The sequence below is a fragment of the Candoia aspera genome, chromosome 12 (genome assembly GCF_035149785.1).
Source record: "Candoia aspera isolate rCanAsp1 chromosome 12, rCanAsp1.hap2, whole genome shotgun sequence".
Classification (NCBI taxonomy): Eukaryota; Metazoa; Chordata; class Lepidosauria; order Squamata; family Boidae; genus Candoia; species Candoia aspera.
Genome location: NC_086164.1, coordinates 6,912,479 through 6,925,439, shown reverse-complemented (window position 1 = coordinate 6,925,439; position 12,961 = coordinate 6,912,479).

Here is a 12,961-nt window from a genome sequence, read left to right as displayed (position 1 = left end):
AGAACAGGCTTTTTTGTTGTGGTAGCCACTATCAAGAACATTCATTTTTACTGTTTTCAATGGCCAGGGTCTACTGGGGGGTGGGTCAGTGATGTCCACACAAATGGACAAAGCATATTTTTCTTCTTTTTAATTTGGGGCATTTTTAATTGGACTTGTTTGTGGATCACAGGTTGCCACCTACTGCAGCAGAAGGTCCAAGATTCAGTTTCTGGCATCTTTAGTAAGTCTCTTCTCTGAAAGCACAGATGTTGCCAGTTAGTGTCAATAATACTAGACAAGAGAGATGAACCTATTTACTTACTTTGCGATGGCATGCATAGCCTCATCCCCCATTTTTGAACTTGGAATATTGTAAAACACACTGAGCTGATAATAATACTCAAATTCACCTAGTGAGCTCCATGCTCATGGAAACTGGCCTCCCAGAAGCCAGTGCAATCCTCTAACCATTATACCACACTAGTTCACCACTTGGGGCAGGGACCCTTTGCTTGCAAGACCAGACTGTGTCTAGAGGTGTAATGGTATATGGGAATGACCTTGAGGGATGAGGGGAAGAGATGCTGCCTAGGGAATGCTCAGATAAAAAAGGGAGGAGTCCACAACTGAGTAACAGGCAGAGAAAGAAACTTAGAAAGGACCCACCCTAGGTGGTAAATAGGGATGGTGAGAGATTTGTACTTTCAGACTTGCAAGATTCTGTTAACATATCCTTACAATAAAGTAGAATTAGCTCATCTGGTTGTGTTTCCTGTCTGGTTTACCTGGGAGACTGACATCAATCTTGCAAGTCTCTTTTTACAGCCTGATCAATAGGGTGGATCCTTCCTAAATTTCTTTCTCTGACCATTAAGCAGTTGTGGGCTATGCCCTCTCTTATCTGATCATTCCCTAGGCAGCATCTCCTCCCCTCGTCCTTCAAGGTCATTCCCACGTACCATTACAAGAGGGTAGGCTGCTCTTTCCCAGGTCCTACCTCTGTTTAAACCAAAGCTAATTTTTAAATCTCATTTCCTGCATTCTCCACTTTCCCATTTAGGCCAACAAAGGTAAGTGAGGAAATAAACAGGAAGCTACCCCAACAGGGCCTTTTGAAACTCTGGCTAGCCAACAACGTGACTGTTGAAGAGCATATCAATACAAGATTAATCAAGTTTATGTCTCCTGTCAGTGGCCAATGGTAATAGATGACCATCTTCTGTAGGAGCCAAACCATCCAAATAATTATATGCTGGCGGCTTTGTCAGAAATCTGCTGACATTCAGAGAGCTTTTGACTGTGGCCGAGATATGAAATTCCAGCTTTGTGTCATCTATGTGTGCATTCTTTTCTCGAGCTTGTTTTTGTCTCTCTGCAGCTGTTAAAAGGTCAGAGGTAATCAGATAAGCCAGGAAGGATGCTGTATGTCACTATAATTGACTTGAGCTATTGTAATGCAGGCCCAGGGAAGGCGGTGGTGAAATAGTATCAAGAGTGAGGTATAAGGAGATAGTAAAGATGTCCCATTATTAGGAAAAGTAGGCACCCTGGAGCTAACGGATGCTCTCCAAACAATTTGTGTCAATAAAGAAATGTGGTGGCATAAAAACAAAGCAAAAAATATATACCAGGAGTTATCTCTAATGGTAGACAACTTCCATACCCTTGAGTGGAAAGATAAGCGGCATGAAATCTGGGGACATTTATTTGCTAATTGAGGCTCAAAGTGCTTGTCTGGGTGTTGTTGTTACATGATGGAAGTAGGTATTAGAAAGAGGCAAAACAAGGACAAGTCTCTACTCTCTGTCTCATCGCTTGGAGACACCACCTGTTATGCCAGCACTGAACACCAGACACCTCCTTCTTTCTCTTTCTAATACCCTCTTCTCATTCTCTCACTACAAAGCAGAGACTGACTTTTCAAAAAGGGTGTTTAGAAACCAACTTTATGGCCACCTGAAATCATCCCAAGCTCCACATGCATTCTTAGGGCTCCAAATCCATGGTTCTGAGAAGTTTGTGATTACGCAGCACAGGATATGAGCTCGGGGAAAGGGAAATCACATTTCTGAAAATGAGGAGAAATTGCTGCTTTTTTATTCCTTGCTTATACCGTCTGCTCGGCAATAATCTTTCTTCCCCTTCCTGAGGAGTCTCATGTCTTCTTTTCCTTATGCAACAGGATGTCCTGCCAGCATTGTTTAAAGGTTTAAGTGGCGCATACCCCAAGTAGCATTATAATTGGCAACTTCATTAGTACCATCTCCAAAAGAGTCAAGGATTCAAGGCACAGGGGAGGGAGATAATACATTCAGAATGGGTTTCCTCTGAGAATTGCATTGTTTCCAGGTGTTGATGTAAGCAGCCAAAATAAAATACCCATTAGTTCCTCCTATCACATGCTCTGAGCATTTTCAAACTGTTTCTCCCACAACCAATATTAACTAAGCCATCATTCAGCCTCAGAATTCACAGGGGTTTGCTTGCCCAAGCCTTTAAACTTGAGTGTTTCCTTTTAAACTCCCCTTCACTTAAACTTTCCCTAAAGAAAGTGGTTTCTTTTTTTAGATTGCTAATTTCAGCTTCCTTACTAGGAGGCTGTGGTTAATTCAAAGGTCTGGGTTGTCAGCAAACTCTGTGCCATCAAATGCAATTTTGGAATTTGGAGGATGAAAATAAAAGTTTAGGATCCACTAACGATGCTGCATTCAAGAAGTAGCTTATCTGATAGTTTTAAAAGTTCCCAAGGTGCTGCTCCATCCATGGGTTAAAATGCTGAAATATTACCAAAACAATGTCACCTCATCAGAGATCTTTCCAGCCAAGTATTGGGTCCTTCAGCAGTCTCGACACCATGGTTGGGGAGGGGGTGTGTCTCTGGTCATGAGGGATAACTTATCTGTGATTACAGACTCTTGTTGAGATACTAGGATATGAGTGCTGGAACGTGAGTTAAGTTGGGTTGTAGAGAAAAGCTTGGGATCCCGCTTGTGTGTCAACTATCCTGCTGGAGGCAGGATCTCTCCTTGAATTCCTGGAGCTGGTCTCTAGTCTGGTGGTGGAAAAGCCCAGCTTTTTGATGTTGAGGGATTTCACCCTACTCCAACCACTACTGGCCCAACCTTTTACAGTACTGTAAAACCAGCTGCTCATGGTCCCACAATTCCAAGACGTTAAGGGGTCTGAAGCTAAAAGGTGCTAATTTTCTTTGGCAGTGCCAACCCTTCTGACCAAGATCAGGGTAGTCCCTGAACTATTTTGGAAAGCATTCTCTTAAGCTTTTATATGACACCAACTTTTTATCATTTTCCCCTATTTTTGTTGCCACTTTTTGTTATTTCTTGTCGATTTTGTTCTGGAGGGCTCCTCTCCAGACCTTGGGTGCTATAACTTCATTCATGTTCTATATGCGAGCCAGTATGGTGTAGTAGTGAAGGCATCAGGCTAGAAACTGGGAGACCGGGAGTTCTAGTCCTGCCTGAGGCACAAAGCCAGCTGGGTGACTTGAGCCAGTCACTCTCTCTCAGCCCTAGGAAGGAGGCAATGGCAAACCACTTCTGAAAAACCTTGCCAAGAAAACTGCAGGGACTTGTCCAGGCAGTCTCCAAGAATCGGGCACAACTGAATGGATTTTTTTTTTTTAAAAGTTCTATGTGAGGTGCCAAGAGTCAGGGCAAAAGTGTAACAAATGAACGAATAGTTGGCACTTGCCCTACTTTGCATTTCTAGAATGAGCATGAGAGCTGAACTACGATTTGTTGAGAAACCATTTGCTCCTCTTTGTTTTTTCTGCATTTTTGCCCCTGAATGTTGTGGAATTTATGTGGATCGTACTGATATGTAAGTCACAGTAAACAAATAACCCCCATGTTTGTTGCTTATTTCATTTATTTCATAAACAAAGTCACCCAACATGTGACAATGTGAAAAACTAATTAAAGTAATTGCTCCTTTAGATTCCACAAGGCACTATGTTTAGCTGTAGTCAGTGTGACCAAATGCTTCCTGGAACTGGTGATCAGTCTTACATGACTGTTTAGGCATTTTGGCCCATTTCTCCATGGCAAAGTGCTTCAGCTTAGCAACATTTGGGACTTTTCTAGCATGAATTGTTCAAATCAGGTCCTGCTGCAACATTTCTAAGAAGTTTAGGCCTAGACTTTGACATGGCTGTTCCAAAATGTATTTATTTTGGAATCTGTGTCTCATCCGTTCTCTTGTGAACTATCTTGTATGTTTGGGAATGTGGTCTTCCTGCATGATTTACTTGTGTTTCTGCTTCAATTGATGGAGAAATATCCTGATACTCACTGTAGAGTTCCCTGATAGAAAGCAATATTTACCTCCCTTTTATGACAGCAAGTCATCCAGGCCCTGAGACAGCAAAGCATCTCAAAACTAAGGTATTATCACCTCCATGCTTGACAGTTGGGATAAGGCTTTTATTGCAAAATGTAGTATCTGGTTTCTTCCAGGCATAACAACACCCACATAGCCCCCAATGTTGTACTTTTTATTCATATGTCCCTAGAACATACTTCCAGAAGTCTAGAAGATCAAATGACTGCTTTTGAGTAAGCTTTTGGGGGTTTGATGCTATTGAGAAACTGCATCAGTTGTTCCTATTGAGTAATAGCTTCCACTCTGCTATTTTCCCATTAAATGGGAGTTCATTGTCTCCCTTGTAAACTGATTCAGCTATTGAACTGCCTTGCCACCAGGAAGTTTTGCCTAATATTCAGCTTGCATCTGCCTTCCTGTAACTTAAGAACATTATTCCATTTCCTGCATTCTGTTACAACAGAAAATAAGCCTTGTTTCTTTCTATCTTGTCGCCTTAGTATTCATAATGAGATTCTTCCCAGATTCTTCCACAGGATTGCATACTCAGCCCTGAACTGGGTGGTCCAAATCAGCCATTAATTTCCTTCAAATAAATCAAATAATAAAGATTAACAGACTACCGCCTTCTCTTCATTCTTCCATAGCTTCTAACTTAGAAGTGGTTCTTAAATCAGGGTTTGAACAACAGAAACCTCCTAAAATCTAATTTTTGCACATTAGCAACCCATCCCATCAGATGTATTTATTCCCAGCTGTTTTCTGTATCCTCGATAGATAGTCAAACCTCCAAAATCACAGAGGCAGCTGCATTACAGTTTCTACAGAGTAGGACACAAACTGTGAGCCCTATCTGCTTCTTTTGTGGGATTCACAGATGTTTAATACACAGGAGAACATTTTCCATAATCACTAAAAGCCCCTGCGGGTGCAAAGATGTCTTTTATCACTGCTGTAGAACCTCATCTGCTGCTTTGCTAAAAGGTTTTTAAGTATTCCTTTAAAAAGAAGAAATCACTTCCTTTCACTATTGTACTTTTCAAGATGACACACCAATTTACATAAACACTTCTGCCAAGCTCTGTCCAAATTGTCACTGGATTGCTAAACCAGACTTCACAGCTGGTTATGGTTAGTTCTCTGTGGTTCTAGTATCCCCTTCTAGCAAATGAGATGTGGGGTTCAGTTTAAGCTTGCCTTTCAGTGCTAAAATGGATGAGAATCATTCACATTTAGTTCTGATGCTCAGATATGAATGTTGTGATTTGTTTAGCTATAATACCAGCACCTGTATATAGAGGTGAATTACTTGGTCAAACGTTTTGCATGTATCTAAAAAAGGTTTAGATAAATGAGAAGTCCAAATTTTCATCAACAATCCAACAATGGAGGGGGGAAGGTTGAGATAAGAAATAAAGTGAGCTATTGTGGAGTTGGATGATTGTTCAAAGGAAGGGGAACATTCCACTTCTCAACATTTTGTCGCAAACCCCATTTGTAAACCAATAATTCTTATGGAACCCACCTCAGATTCCAATACTAATTTTTCAAATCCATCCTTCCAACGTGGCTTCCACACTAAAAACTGTTGAGCATAAACTGTCTGAAATTCAGATCCTGGAGCAATATGTTCAGGAATCTTCTCAGGAAAACTGAATTCCTGAGATTGTAAACTACTTTTCCATTTAAAAAAGAAGCCTCCAGATTAAAGGTTCCTCCATGGACATCCACAATTTTCCACATAGTAATAGATTAGCATCTTGTCCCATCCTTTTAAGGACATAATTCCACCATAATTAAAGCATGAAGCATAGTATAGTTCTTATCTATAGTGAAAGGGGGAGACAACTTTCATGGGCCATCATCTAGCTGTATGTTTACTAAGTCTCCTGGCATGTGAAAATAATGCTTCATATCTCCCCACCACTACCTATATAGGAAAGCACTTTCTAATGAAGTTGTCTGAAGAATCTGCCACCCAAAAAACAAGTCAGGATTTGAGAACAAAGCAAGGGGGGACAAATAAAAGGATAAGGCTCCAGGGAAACCATAGCCTGGAAATCTCATGTTGTTGAAGTAAGCATCAACTGGAAAGGGAAAATTCTACAGTAAGCAATCAGCAGAGTCTGTCCAGAGACTTTAAGGATTTTGCTGAGAATCACTACCTGCAATTCAGGAATCGACACAGCACAAGTAAACTGACGCTAGGATTTTTCCCTCTGTCTGACTAGTTTATATCCTTGTAACTAGAAATGCTAGGGATTGAACTTGTGACTTTTAGTGTGAGAAGCTGGTGTTCCACCAATGTATTATGAATCCCTTTTTTATGAGTGAGTGCTTCTGGACCCCGATCAAACAACACTGCATCCCAATCAAACAACACTGCATCCCCTTCGGTCTACCCATCAATATTGATTAAAGTCCACTTGAACATGTCAGATCTTACGATTTATTGTTACAAACAGAATGCATCTTTGCTCTGTGGCCTGGAGCAAATATTTTTGTTCCTTCCTGTGATGAAGGGAAGTTGCAGGTCCCATTATAACTGTGAGAAGAATAGGCCAGAAACTTGAACCAATTAGTGGGTTTTATTGATATAGCAGATTCAGTCAATAGCGATATTTCCAAGCAAGTATGCTCTTCAGTCTTGTTTTCCTATGACTTGCTTGCAATTTCTCTTTTAATTTTAGACAGCTGTATTAAATGACACTTCCCTTTGTAATACATTCTATGATGAATAAAAAAGAGGCCTTTCTGTTTCATTTCTTTCTCTATGGAAACAGCAATTTCTTTTTTTTTTTTTATCGAGAGCAACCCTGACATTATCAGATGGAGAAGGTTGTGTTGCTTTTTGTTTCTGTGTATTTATTCTACGTTGATTTCAAGGACCAGCAGAGCAGTATTGTGATTCATGTATTGTTAAACAGGCTTTTCACATATTCCCTCTGCCTCCCCGCTCTTTTCTTCCCCCTGAAATATACTTGAGCTTTCGAGGGCACAAATCAGATGGGAGAATGGTTTGAGTCACCATGAACACCGCAAACAATAAAGTATGGTTTCAGTTACTCTTAAATACGGTGCACTTGTTTTTCAAAATCCAGCCAACGACAGGAAAGGAGACAATACAGGAGGAAAAAGAATTCCAGTTCAGATATACAACATTGTAACTAATGCAAAATAGGAAAAAGAAAATGCAGTTTCTACCAGACTGAAAGCAACAGATGCTAGCAGACCATTTCGGTCACTGGCTCTGCACCTTTGCCTTTCTTATCTCTTCAGCTTTGGGTCATGGTGTATCTTTCTTTACTTGTTTTTCTTGTCAAGTTTCCTCTGATTCCATATCTGGGCTTTCTCAATTTCCTTGTTTTTCTAATGCATCTCTGTCCCTGTTTTCTACCACATTTCCTGTGAGGTAGGATGAGGCAAGATAGAGTTACTGCTCCAGGATAAATCTTGATTCTGCTTTAACCTGTAACAGCTTATAAAACCTGCATGAAAATTGGCACTGAAATAGACACACCCAACATTTTTTTAGATTTGCCTTTCCTTAGGAGCTCAGGGTGGATTATATGAGGAGTCTCCCTTCATTTATCCCCACAACAGCAATCCTGTGAGATAGATGGATTGAGAAAATGTCAGGCTTCATACCCAAGTGACTAGTAGATCAATGATCTCTGTACACGTAAGCCTTAGTTCAGCTCTCAGGTAGACTTGGCTGAAAACTCCTGGACCAAATTCAGCTACATTAGAATTTTTATTGCAGAGAAGAATGAAGGCTCAAACACAACAGTTGATTGCCCATTGGGGGGGGGGGGGAGGGAGGGAGGGAGGGAGGGAGGGAGGAAGGAAGGAAGGTCCATTTTAAACTCTAGGTTTCTTCTTCCTACCCTTCTGAATTAATAGAGACCTGATAATCACTTGGTGGTCTTAGGAGGTGATTGTTCATATAATGTCCCTCTCTAGCTTGGGAACTGCTGGTATCCCCTTGCCAGACTCAGATCTTGCTTTGGATCTTTGGTCCAAAGTCACCCAATTAGCTTCCATGCCTGAGCATAGACCTGAACCTGGCTTGCCCTGACCCTAGTTCAACATTTTAACCACTATACCATATTTTGGGGTAGATATCTTTGAATTGATTTTCTTTCAAGGCCCTTGCTTCTAAATGTATCTCAGGAAGAAATGTATTTGAGAGTTTTACACATATCTGAAAATAATATTTTAAAATATTCAGAATTTTTTTAAAACCAAGAACTGTGTTGCAGCTTTCTGAAAAGTATGTGTTTGAACAGCCCTGCTCTTGAGTACTCCAGAAGATACAGTTTAAATTCATTCATATCAGATTTTCACAAAAATAGCGTTAGGTCTCCTTCCATAGATGTGTCCACATGGCTTCTCTTGGCAACTCTATGGAAATGCTTTGCCATTTCTTTCTGCCAAGGTAAGGTAAATGTAAAGGTTTCCCTTGACGTAAAGTCCAGTCGAATCTGACTCTAGGGGGCAGTGCTCATCTCCGTTTCTAAGCCATGGAGCCGGCGTTGTCATAGACACTTCCGGGTCATGTGGCCAGCATGACGACTCGGAACGCCGTTACCTTCCCGCCGAAGCGGTACCTATTGATCTACTCACATTTGCATGTTTTCGAACTGCTAGGTGAGCAGGAGCTGGGACGAGCAACGGGAGCTCACCCCGCCACGCGGTTTCGAACCGCCGACCTTCCGATCGGCAGCTCAGCGGTTTAACCCGCAGCGCCACCGCGTCCCTTTCTGCCAAGGTAGTGGTTGTTATTTTCCAACCTAGCCTAGACTCTTGAGATTTTTCTCCTGGTCTTCCCTCTAAATACTAACCAATATGACTCTGCTTAGCTTTTTAAGATCAGCCAATGTGGCCCAAGGGATACCAATGTCACCTTGCTGGGCTTCATAAAAGCTGATTTTGCCATTGCTTGCATTAAAACCTCCCATTCTGCACAAGGCAATCTTTGACCAGATGTTCCAAAAGCCTCCACCAGCATTGCTGCTGGTGATGGATCCCAGAGATGGATCTACTCTCAACCCATGGCAACTAGAGGCCTTTTTGCCCCATTTTAAAAATTAGGATATTTAAACCAATCATTACTCCAGGCTTTCTACTCAAAATGCTTTCCCCCAACAAATAAGGACCACCCTGTATATAGGCTATTACATGGTGTCATTTTTCTAGTTTGGCAGCATATAATAATTACAGAAATTTATGGCCATACACAGTGATTATTATAACTCTTGAGCTTTTTTTACACCCTCTCACACACAGACATCTCCTTCTACAATGGACCTCACATTTGTAAAAGGGTTTGCTGTGCTCTTCTGCCACTCTAAAAATAAAGACCCCTGATTTTTTCAGGTCATTGCCAAGCTGTATCTGAAATTATAATTACTGGTCTCCTTCCCCCATTGCTTTGAATGTACCTGTGTTAACTTTGCATTGTAGCTGTTTTTCAAGAAGAAAAGTTGTCTTCACTTCCCAGCCCCTTGAAAAGAAATATGGGGTTATTTATATAGATGCAAACCTAACGCAATGTTGCCACCTAGTGAAATAACTGTTATTGGGCTATTTTAAGTGATGGCATGCATACATATTACAATATATATTTTTGACTTACGAAGATATTGTAGCCTTCATTCAAACAAATAAGTGAATTCCCATAGATTTGATTTGGTGCTGGCACAGGTAAGGTGTAAGAATGAAAGAAGACACTCGCTTTCACGTAGTCTCCAAGCTGTTTCTGCTATGCTAGCCAAATTTCATCTATTAATTAATTAGAATAGGCTATCCATACATCCTGTTTTGAACAGAACAGTCCTGTTTTTTTAACATTTTCTGACCGTCCTGTCATTTTAATATAAATGTCCATTTTGTCCCATTTTTTAAAAAAGTTGAAGCTGTTATTGGGAAAAGCAGGAAAAAATAAAAAATTGAAATTGAAAAGGAGGCTGACTTGGCAGTAATTCTCAATCCGGCAGGAAACCCAGAGTGGGAACTGCAGGAACAGCTGATTGGCAGTGAGCAAGAGGAAGAATCGCTGCCACCAATCAATGCAGTGGAAGACAGTCGGAAGAGCGCACCCAGCAGGAAAGAAGCTGATTGGCTCTCAGGCCAAAATGATGGGAAGAAAATAAAATAGAAGGGCGCACCAGAGAGGAACAGGTTGTTGGGGACAACTGTCCACTAGACTCCTCCGTTCCTGTCCTCCCATCCCAGCTTGCCACCTCCCTCAGCCCTCCTGCAACCTCTCTGCCCAACGCTACCCCTGCACCAGCCGCTCCAGACCCAACCACTGCTGCATTTCCCCCTCCTGCACCTTCCCAGCTCACTGTCGATAACTTTATTTATTTATTTATTTATTTATTTTTCAAATTTCTATCACCACCCATCTCTCCCAAAAAGGGGACTTTTATTGTCTTTTTTGTGACTACGTTATATTACATATTTTAACCCCATCCCATTTTGCCATCTCAGTGTCCTGTTTTTGTCTCAAGGAAATATGGTCAGCCTAAAGTAGAATCATAGCCCACCTTTCATTCAAAAAGTCCATAACCAGAGTTTGAAACAATTGTGCTCTGTTGTCTTTCAGCAGTGATACTTTGGACCATGTTGCTGCATGCACAGACCAACCATATTAATCATTATTAATTTTGAGATATATGTCTCCATTCTGCTCCATAAGAACACAAGCTGGTGTATGTTTAAAACAAGTAATTGATAAATTAAAGTTAATGCATCAAGCTCCATGTATAAATAGAAGCAAAAAAAAAGTGGGGGGGGGAGGGACAGCCAGTAAAACCATGGAATGGCATTAACTATTTAAAATCTGATGGGATAATCCTGTCTTTATTAACCTTCCAAAGGCAGGAGGAAAGAATTAGCCCATAGTCAGCCTTCTGAGAGAACACTGGGGTGCTGCTAGAGAAAAGATCCTGTTTCAGACAGCAGCATCCTACAGCTTCAAGTGGCGGGACATGCAACACACAATCTCAGATGATAATATCAGATTAAAGGTAGGAGGAGAAGGTCTTTCAGATACTCTTTTCACCCATCCAGTTCCATAGCTAAAAAATTTATGAGCAAAGTTAAAATATACTCTACAGTATGGCCTTTCATGCAGTTGACTGGCTGGGGCAATTTTAATCAGTGCCAGTCCAGTGGTCAGGAGTTATCGGAATTGTGGTCCAAAACATCTGGATGGCAGATTGCCCATCTATGCTTGATCCTCCTTGGGCAAAGAGATTGAACCTCTGATTTTGGAAACTTAACTTTTCATAGAACTTCCCCAACCTTGGGTTGGGGGATGATAAAATGGCCATTCTGTCTCAGAATGCTGGGGATTGTAGTCCTAACATAGTTTGCAGCATAGCATGTCCTTCCCTTGCCCTCCCTGTTTCAGGAAGAATTGACCTCAGAGGTTTCTAGAAAAGGAATTATCCCATTGCAATTCATCTTCTAGAATCAGAGAGCTTTACCTCTTTGCTCAATGAGGGTTGAACATGAAAAATTCTGTGCCTCATAAGACTTCAGGGAAACCATAGGATTTCCATCTATATTTCATTTTTTTTAATTATCATGGCTCCTTCTAATTCATCAAAGTGTTTTTGATAGATGATGCTAACCTGGTGATTGACCAAACATTTTAACCCTAATCGAAACATATCCAATTTGGTTGGGGATATGGGCATGTAGCAAATTTAACATAATGTTGTTTGGGTGTTTGTGTTTTTACATTTTGGCAATGTTTCCCATCAAGAAATTCAGAATTTATTTAGTTTGCATGGTTTATGTACAAGCTCAAATATATTATGCTAGCTGTTGACCTGTGTTGCAGCAGATATTTTCAATTAAGAAAACATTTAGATAGTAAACTCTCATTCAGGAAAAGTAGTTTTTTAATTAAACAGATGGTGATAACAAAGAAATTAATGAACACATACTTGTTTGCCTGCTCTACTCATTTGGCTTCCTAAATTATTCAGGTTATGCAGCAATTAAGTGTTAATTGCTTTTAGACAAATGGATATCTCAAGATGAATGACGACATGCACCAGAACTGCCTCTGGAGCTTGTGATAACCCAAGACCTGTGTCTTTTTTCTGGCTGACAGCTTCAAAACCCTCACTTTGGAGTAGATCATGGTCTGCTGTTTTTGCAGGAAAGGGATTCCAAGGGACCATTTTTCTTAATGCTTGTCCATAGGTTTAGCACTAAACAAATCTCCATAAAAGAGTAGAAGGGGCTGACCAGTAATAGTCAATCCAGAAGCCAAATCTTTCATAACCAATGTGGTATCTTCCTACTGATGTTGCTAATGGTGACACATACTGTAAATCAGATGAAAGAAGGTTCTGTGAATTGGATCAAAAGAGGCCAATGGGTACCTGCTTTATTACCGTTTTTTTTCCCATATGATCCCACTAAACCTTCCTTCATTATTAATACTCCATAATTTGGCAGCAGATTTGTTTCTTTCTTCTCCTTCCCTACCATTTTTTCCAGCATTCTCTCTCTCTCTCTCTCTCTCTTTTCCTCAGCTAAAATGCCCAACTCTGCTGTTTCTGTCTGTTCCTGGTTTAAGCTGTAGTCCTAGATGTTCTGCAACCTGGGACTCTCC